Source organism: Pristiophorus japonicus, unplaced genomic scaffold, assembly GCF_044704955.1.
Source record: "Pristiophorus japonicus isolate sPriJap1 unplaced genomic scaffold, sPriJap1.hap1 HAP1_SCAFFOLD_75, whole genome shotgun sequence".
Taxonomy (NCBI): domain Eukaryota; kingdom Metazoa; phylum Chordata; class Chondrichthyes; family Pristiophoridae; genus Pristiophorus; species Pristiophorus japonicus.
In genome coordinates, this window is record NW_027254666.1 from 2778555 (window position 1) to 2787425 (window position 8871).

Below are 8871 nucleotides of genomic sequence, written 5' to 3' on the forward strand. Positions count from 1 at the left end.
TTCGTAGGATGGTCTCTTGGCCAATGCCCAGTCCAACAAAGTCTCTGAGCATTTGCTCCGGGCAGCCATCAAACTCACATTGTCCTGCAAATTGCATTAGCTCGGCGACGTAGCTTGCCACTTCCTGACCGTCAGATCGCTGGCACGTGTAGAACCGATACCTCTCCATCAGCACGCTCTCCCTCGGGTTAAGATGCTCCCGAACCACTGTACACAGCTCCTTATATGATTTATCTGTGGGATTCACCGGAGCCAGAAGATTCTTCATGAGGCTGTAGGTCGGTGCCCCACAGACTGTGAGGAGGGCCGCTCTCCTTTTTGCAGCGCTTCCTTCTCCTTCCAGCTCATTGGCTACAAAGTACTGGTCTAGCCGTTCGACATAGGCTTCCCAGTCCTCACCCTCCAAGAACTTCTCCAGGATGCCCACAGTTTGCTGCATCTTTGCGTTAGATTCGTATTCCCGTCGCAAGTTATTGTGTTCCTCACACAGATGAGGCTGCACACAGGGAGGTTAAAGTAACAGTGACCTCAGTCTTTAATAAGACACTCCAGAGTGAGGAACAGGCCTTGGAAGCCAGCTTTTATACAGTGCTCCAAAGGGATGCTGGGATCCCTTGAGACTTCAAGGGATGAGCTCCCTGCTGGCGGAACATGGGAGTGCATGCTTTACAGATATACAACAACCACCAGCTTCTCAAGGGCAATTGAGGTTGGGCAATAAATTCTGGCCTTGCCAGTGACACCCAGATCCTGTGACCTCATATAAAAAAACATTATTTTAGGAGTCTGGTTCAAAATATTCATTGCTGACGACACCAGGTATCTGGGGCAACTTTTGTCAAATTGAGCTCAAAACTGGAGCGGTAATTCCTACCGTGCACAGATAATAGAATCAGTATTGAAGGTAAAATCACATGGTGCTCATTTTCAGAATCAACGCAGTAAGATTTGAAATAAAGTGAAGGAATTTTATGGTGAAAGGATTTGGAAATTAAATGTGACTTGTACTTCGCTCTTTAATTAAACTTTGTGGCGTCTGTCTGCCATTCATGTCTCTGTAGAATAAGGAAGGATGGGTTTGACATTGACCAGACTGCACTGCTCCTGATATTTGTGAGCTCATCGGTTATAATGAGATGTTTTTACCCATTGGCCAGTGCCAACTTTCGCTCAGCTGTTACTTCGTGATACCAACTTTGTGAAAAGTTTGAATTGGTCTTAATGCAGTCACTGCCTGGTGTTTTTGTTGTCATTGTAATCCCCTTCTTTCACACTGAAACAAATCGTAACCATGTTTTTAAATTAGCAGTGTGAGATTTTTAGAGAGCATCTTCAAATGCTTCACAAAACCATTCCGATCCCTTCAGCTTCCCTGGTTCGATTCCCAGTTAGGGAAGTAATTTTGCTCCCACCGTTTTTAATTAAAGTGAAGTAATTTAACTAAACTACATAGATGACCCAAAGCACTTCAGAGTGGTGTCAAAACAAATGAGTTAGTAATTAGAAATAAGGAATGTCAGAAGTTGGACTTGAGTTTCTGGGATGGAGTATAAATAACCCTCTGTGCACTGGAACTGGGAAGGGTGAATAATGAATGAGTTGTTTCCGGGTTTGAAATGCGGCTTAGATCTGCTGGTATTAACCGATAGCATTGTTGAGCAGAATGAAAGAAATGCTAACATGATCACTGAGGGTCAGTCGAAACTTCAACAACTTCATTTTAATAATTTGTGAAACTTTAATCATTGAGAAGTTTTATTACCTTTCTGATTTTACACACTCTGTATTTTAGGAGACTGGTTTTAAATGTTCTTCATGGAATCAGAGAAGTTTACAGCACAGAAGGAGGCCATTGTCACATGAGCAATGAACATTTAAAACCAGTTTTTGTTTCAAAAATAACGTTTCCGCCCGGGCTTGAACCGGGGATCTTTCGCGTGTAAGGCGAACGTGATAACCGCTACACTACGGAAACTGCTGCCTAGTGCAGTGCCCAGAGAGAAGTGTTCAGCGACAAGCTGAAATGCTGAATCCCTTTTTCTGAAAAAATTCCTTTCACAAATATTTCTCTGACCGAAACGGCACAAAACAAAAATGTTCCTTTCAAATGTGCCAATTATCTTCGTTAAACTTTTATTTTGCTTTCATGGGATAACATAATAAATGATTCGATAATTTTCTTTTGCACAATGAAAGAAATACTAACTGAGGGAAAGTCACTGCGTCAATAATTTGTTCTGTGCTCTGCATGTTTGTAATGTCGCCAAGTTTGCTGATGATACAAAGATAGGTGGGAAAGCAAGTTGTGAGGAGGACGCAAACAATCTGCAAAGCGATATTGATAGGCTCAGTGGGTGGGCAGAAATTTGTCAGATGGAGTATAATGTGGGAAATATGAGGTTATCCACTGTGGTAGCAATAATAAAAAAAGCAAATAATTATTTAAATGGGGAGAGATTAAGAAATGCTGCGGTGCAGAGGGACCTGGGGGTAATTGTACATGAAACACAAAAGGTTAGTATGCAGAAACATCCTCTCTGCATCCACCTTGTCAAGCCCCCTCATAATCTTACACGTTTCCATAAGATCACCTCTCAATCTTCTGAATTCCAATGAGTAGAGGCACAATCTACTCAACATTTTCTCATAAGTTAGCCCCCTCATCTCCGGAATCAATCGAGTGAACCTTCACTGAACTGCCTCCAAAGCATCTATATCCTTTCTTAAATATGGAAACCAAAACTGCACGCAGTGTTCCAGGTCTGGCCTCACCAATACCCTGTATAACTGCAGCAAGACTTCTTTGTTTTATACTCCATCCCCTTTGCAATAAAGGCCAAGATTCCATTGGCCTTCCTGTTCACTTGCTGTACCTGCATACTAACCTTTTGTGTTTCATGCACAAGTACGCGCAGCTCCCTCTGCACTGCAGCACTGTGCAATTTTTCTCCTTTTAACTTATAACTTGTTCTTTGATTTTTTCTGCCAAAATGCATAACCTTGCACTTTCCAACATTATACACCATCTGCCAAATTTTCCCCACTCACTTAGCCTGGCTATGTCTTTTTGCAGATTTTTTGTGTCCTCCTCACACATTGCTTTTCCTCCCTTCTTTGTATCATCAGAAAACCTGGCTACATTACACTCGGTCCTTTCATCCAAGTCATTAATCTAGATTGTAAATAGTTGGGGTCCAGCACTGATCCCTGCAGCACCCCATTAGTTACTGATTGCCAACCAGAGAATGAACCATTTATTCCGACTCTCCGTTTTCTGTTCGTTAGCCAATCCTCTCTCCATGCAAATATATTACCCCCAACCACGGGAACTTTTATCTTGTGCAGTGATCTTTTATGTGGCACCTTGTCAAGATGCCTTCTGGAAGTCCAAATACACGGCATCCATTGGTTCCCCTTTATCCACCCTGTTCATTACATCCTCTAAGAATTCCAGCAAATTTGTCAAACATGACTTCCCTTCCATAAATCTATGCAGACTCTGCCTGACTGAATTATTTTTTTCCAAAAGTGGGAGGAGCAGTGACCGGAGGAGGTTTGAGCAGCGGCCTATAAAGGCCCAGCGGGAGTCCGGGGATCGGCGGCAGTCGGAGGAGCAGTGGCTGGAGGAGCAGCGAGCAGCGAGCGACAGCTGGTGCAGGGTCAAAAGTAAGAAAGAAGTCAAAAGTAATCAAAGGGTGACGTCACAGCCAAGTGCGTAAGTGATTGGCTGGTTGAGTGGTGAGTAGTTTTCTGTTTCTTGGACTTCTTCTTGTTCTTAGCAGCAAGGAAACTTTGGAATTGTTGCCAAATTAAGTAAATCTAATGGTTAAGTCATAGCAGGAGAGCTCGGGCACATGTTATGCTCCTCCTGTGCTATGTGGGAAGTCAGGGACGCTTCCAGTGTCCCTGATGACTACATGTGCAGCAAGTGTATCCATCTGCAGCTCCTGACAGGCCACATTGCGGCATTGGAGCTGCGCACGGATTCACTCTGGAGCATCCGCAATGCTGAGGATGTCGTGAATAGCACGGTTAGTGAGTTGATCACACCGTAGGTAAAGGTTACTCAGGCAGAGAGGGAATGGGTAAACATCAGGAAGAGCAGTGGAAGGAAGACAGTGCAGGAGTCCCCTGCGGTCATCCCCCTGCAAAACAGATACACCACCTTGGGTACTGTTGGGGGAGATGACTTATAAGTGAAGGCAGCAGCAGCCAAGTCCATGGCACCAGGGATGGCTCTGCTGCACAGGAGGGCAGGAAAAAGAGTGGGAGAGCTATAGTGATAGGGGATTCTATTGTAAGGGGAATAGATAGATGTTTCTGCGGCTGCAATCGAGACTCCAGAATGGTATGTTGCCTCCCTGGTGCAAAGGTCAAGAATGTCTCGGAGTGGCTGCAGCGCATTCTGGAGGGGGAGGGTGAATAGCCAGCTGTCGTGGTGTATATAGGTACCAACGATATAGGGAAAAACGGGATGAGGTCCTATAGCTGAGTTGAGGGAGCTAGGAATTAAATTAAAACGTAATAATCTCAGAATTGCTACCAGTGCCACGAGCTAGTCAGAATAGGAAATGCAGGTTAGCGCAGATGAATATATGGTTTGATGAGTAGTGCAGCAGGTTGAGATTCAAATTCCTGGGACATTGGAACCGGTTCTGGGGGAGGTGGGACCAGTACAAATTGGACGGTCTGCACATGGTCAGGACCGGAACCAATGTCTGGGGGAATGTTTGCTAGTGCTGTTGGGGAGGGGTTAAACTATTATGGCAGGGGGATGGGAACCTATGCAGGGAGATAGAAAGAAGTAAAATGGGGGCAGAAGCAAAAGATAGAAAGAAGAAAAGTAAAAGTGGAGGGCAGAGAAACACAAGGCAAAAATCAAAAAGGGCCACATTACAGCAAAATTCGAAAGGGACAAAGTGTATTAAAAAGACAAGCCTGAAGTCTCTGTGCCTTATTGCGAGGATTATTCGTAATAAGGTGGATGAATTCGCTCAGAGGCAGCAATTCACGTATATGTTATAATTGGGATTCCAGAGACATGGCTCCAGGGTGACCAAGGCTGGGAACTCAACATCCTGAGGTATTCAACATTCAAGAAGGATAGACAGAAAGGAAAAGGAGGTCGGGGAACGATGCTGGTTAAAGAGGAAATTAACGCAATATTAAGGAAGGACATTAGCTTGGATGGTGTGGACTCTGTATGGATAGAGCTCCGGAATACCAAAGGGCAGAAAACACGAGTGGGAGTTGTGCACAGACCACCAAACAGTAGTAGTGAGTTTGGGGACAGTATCAAACAAGAAATTATGGCTGCGTGCAATAACGATACAGCAGTTATCTTGGGCGACTTTAATCTGCACATAGATTGGGCTAACCAAACTGGTAGAAATACGATGGAGGAGGATTTCCTGGAGTGTATTAGGGATGGTTTTCTAGACCAATATGTCGAGGAACCAACTTGAGGGCTGGCTATCCTAGACTCGGTGATGTGGAATGAAAAAGGACTAATTAGCAATCTTGTTGTGCGAGGCCCCTTGGAGAAGAGTGACCATAATATGGTAGAATTCTTTATTAAGATGGAGATTGAAACATTTAATTCAGAGACTCGGGACCTGAACTTAAGGAAAGGTAACTTCGATTGCATGAGATGTGAATTGGCTAGAATAGACTGGCAAATGAGACTTAAAAGGTTGACGCTGGATAGGCAATGGCAAACATTTAAAGATCACATGGATGAACTTCAACAATTGTACATCCCTGTCTGGAGAAAAAATAAAACCGGGAAGGTGGCTCAACCGTGTCTAATAAGGGAAATTAGGGATAAAGTTAAATGCAAGGAAGAGGCCTATACATTTGCCAGAAAAAGCAGCAAACCTGAGGACTGGAAGACATTTAGAATTCAGTAGAGGAGGACAAAGGGTTTAATAAGGAGTGGGAAAATAGAGTATGAGAGGAAGCTTGCTGGGAACATAAAAACTGACTGCAAAAGCTTCTATAGATATGTGAAGAGGAAAAGCTTAGTGAAGACAAACGTCGGTCACTTGCAGTCAGAATCAGGTGAATTTATAATGGAGAACAAAGAAATGGCGGACCAGTTAAACAGATACTTTGGTTCTGTCTTCACGAAGGAAGACGCAAATAACCTTCCTAATGTACTCAGGGACCGAGGGTCCAGCGAGAAGGAGGAACTGAAGGAAATCTTTATTAGTCAGGAAATTGTGTTCAGGAAATTGTTGGGATTGAAGGCTGATAAATCCCAGGGCCAGATAGTCTGCATCCCAGAGTAGTTAAGGAAGTAACCCTCGAAATAGTGGATGCATTGGTGATCATTTTCTCACAGTCTATCGACTCTGGATCAGTTCCTATGGACTGGAGGGTAGCTAATATAACACCACTTTTTTAAAAAGAAGGAAGAGAGAAAACGGGTAATTATCGACCGGTTAGCCTGACATCAGTAGTGGGGAAAATGCTGGAATCAATTATTATGGATGAAATAGCACAGCATTTGGAAAGCAGTGACAAAATCAGTCCAAGTGAGCATGGATTTAGGAAAGGGAAATCATGCTTGACAAATCTTCTAGAATTTTTTGAGGATGGAACTCGGAGAGTGGACAAGGGAAAACCAGTGGATGTAATGTATTTGGACTTTCAAAAGGCCTTTGACAAGGTCCCACACAAGAGATTAGTGTGCAAAATTAAAGCACATGGTATTGGGGGTAATATATTGACATGGATAGAGAACTGGTTGGCAGACAGGTAGCAGAGAGTCGGGATAAATGGGTCCTTCTCAGAATGACAGGAAGTGACTAGTGGGGTGCTGCAGGGCTCAGTGCTGGGACCTCAGCTATTTACAATATACATCAATGATTTCGATGAAGAAATTGAGTGTTATATCTCCAAGTTTGCAGGTGACTCTAAGCTGCGTGACGGTGTGAGCTGTGAGGAGGATGCTAAGAGGCTGAAGAGTGACTTCGAAAGATTAGGTTAGTGGGCAAATACATGGCAGATGCACTATAATGTGGATAAATGTGATGTTATCCACTTTGGTGGCAAAAACGTGAAGGCAGATTATTATCTGAATGGTGGCAGATTAGGAAAAGGGAAGGTGCAACGAGACCTGGGTGTCATGGTACATCAGTCATTGAAAGTTGGCATGCAGGTACAGCAGGCGGTGAAGAAGGCAAATGGCATGATGGCCTTCATAGCTGGGGGATTTGAGTATTGGAGCAGGAAGGTCTTACTGCAGTTGTACAGGGCCTTGGTGAGGCCTCACTTGGAATATTGTGTTCAGTTTTGGTCTCCTAATCTGAGGAAGGATGTTCTTGCTACTGAGAGAGTGCAGCGAAGGTTCACTAGACTGATTCCCTGGATGGCAGGACTGACATATGAGGAGAGACTGGATTGACTGGGCCTGTATTCACCGGAGTTTAGAAGAATGAGAGGGGATCTCAAAGAAACATATAAAATTCTGACGGGGCTGGACAGATTAGAGGCAGGAAGAATGTGCCCGATGTTGGGGAAGTCCAGAACCAGGGGTCAGATTCTAAGGGATAAGGGGTAAGCCATTTAGGACCGAGATGAGGAGAAACTTCTGCACTCAGAGAGTTGTTAACCTGTGGAATTCTCTGCCGCAGAGAGTTGTTGATGTCAGTTCATTTGATATATTCCAGAGGGAGTTAGCTGTGGCCTTTATGGCTAAAGGGCTCAAGGGGTATGAAGAGAAAGTAGGAAAGGGGTACTGAGGTGAATGATCAGCCATGATCTTATTGGAATGTAGAAACATAGAAAATAGGTGCAGGAGTAGGCCATTCGGCCCTTCGAGCCTGCACCACCATTCAATGAGTTTATGGTTGAACATGCAACTTCAGTACCCCATTCCTGCTTTCTCGCCATACCCCTTGATCCCCCGAATAGTAAGGGCTACGTCTAACTCCTTTTTGAATATATTTAGTGAATTGGCCTCAACAACTTCCTGTGGTAGAGAATTCCACAGGTTCACCACTCTCTGGGTGAAGAAGTTTCTCCTCATCACGGTCCTAAATGGCTTACCCCTTATCCTTAGACTGTGACCCCTGATTCTGGACTTCCCCAACATTGGGAACATTCTTCCTGCATCTAACCTGTCTAAACCCGCCAGAATTTTAAACGTTTCTATGAGATCCCCTCTCATTTGTCTGAACTCCAGTGAATCCAGTCTTTCTTGATAGGTCAGTCCTGCCATCCGGGGAATCAGTCTGGTGAACCTTCGCTGCACTCCCTCAACAGCAAGAACGTCCTTCCTCAAGTTAGGAGACCAAAACTGTACACAATACTCCATGTGTGGCCTCACCAAGGCCCTGTACAACTGTAGTAACACCTCCCTGCCCCTATACTCAAATCCCCTCGCTATGATGGACAACATGCCATTTGCTTTCTTAACCGCCTGCTGTACCTGCATGCCAACCTTCAATGACTGATCTACCATGACACCCAGATCTCTTTGCACCTCCCCTTTTCCTAATCTGTCGCCATTCAGATAATAGTCTGTCTCTCTGTTTTTCAACCGAAGTGGATAACCTCACCTTTATCCACATTATACTTCATCTGCCATGCATTTGCCCACTCACCTAACCTATCCAAGTCACTCTGCAGCCTCATAGCATCCTCTTCGCAGCTCACACTGCCACCCAACTTAGTGTCATCTGCAAATTTGGAGGCACTACATTTAGTCCCCTCGTCTAAATCATTAATGTACAATGTAAACAGCTCGGGCCCTTGCGGTACCCCACTCGTCACTGCCTGCCATTCTGAAAAGTATCCATTTACTCCTACTCTTTGCTCCATGTTTGCCAACTAATTTTCAATCCACGTAAGCACACTACCCCCAAT

General features: G+C 44.4%; 1 non-coding gene across 1 annotated transcript; it reads right to left on the reverse strand.

Moving 5' to 3' along the window:
• Positions 1 to 1902: 1902 nt before the first annotated feature.
• trnav-uac (transfer RNA valine (anticodon UAC)) lies at positions 1903 to 1975 on the reverse strand. The gene has a single exon. It is a non-coding gene; the product is annotated as a tRNA-Val (tRNA).
• Between the last annotated feature and the right edge of the window lie 6896 nt (positions 1976 to 8871).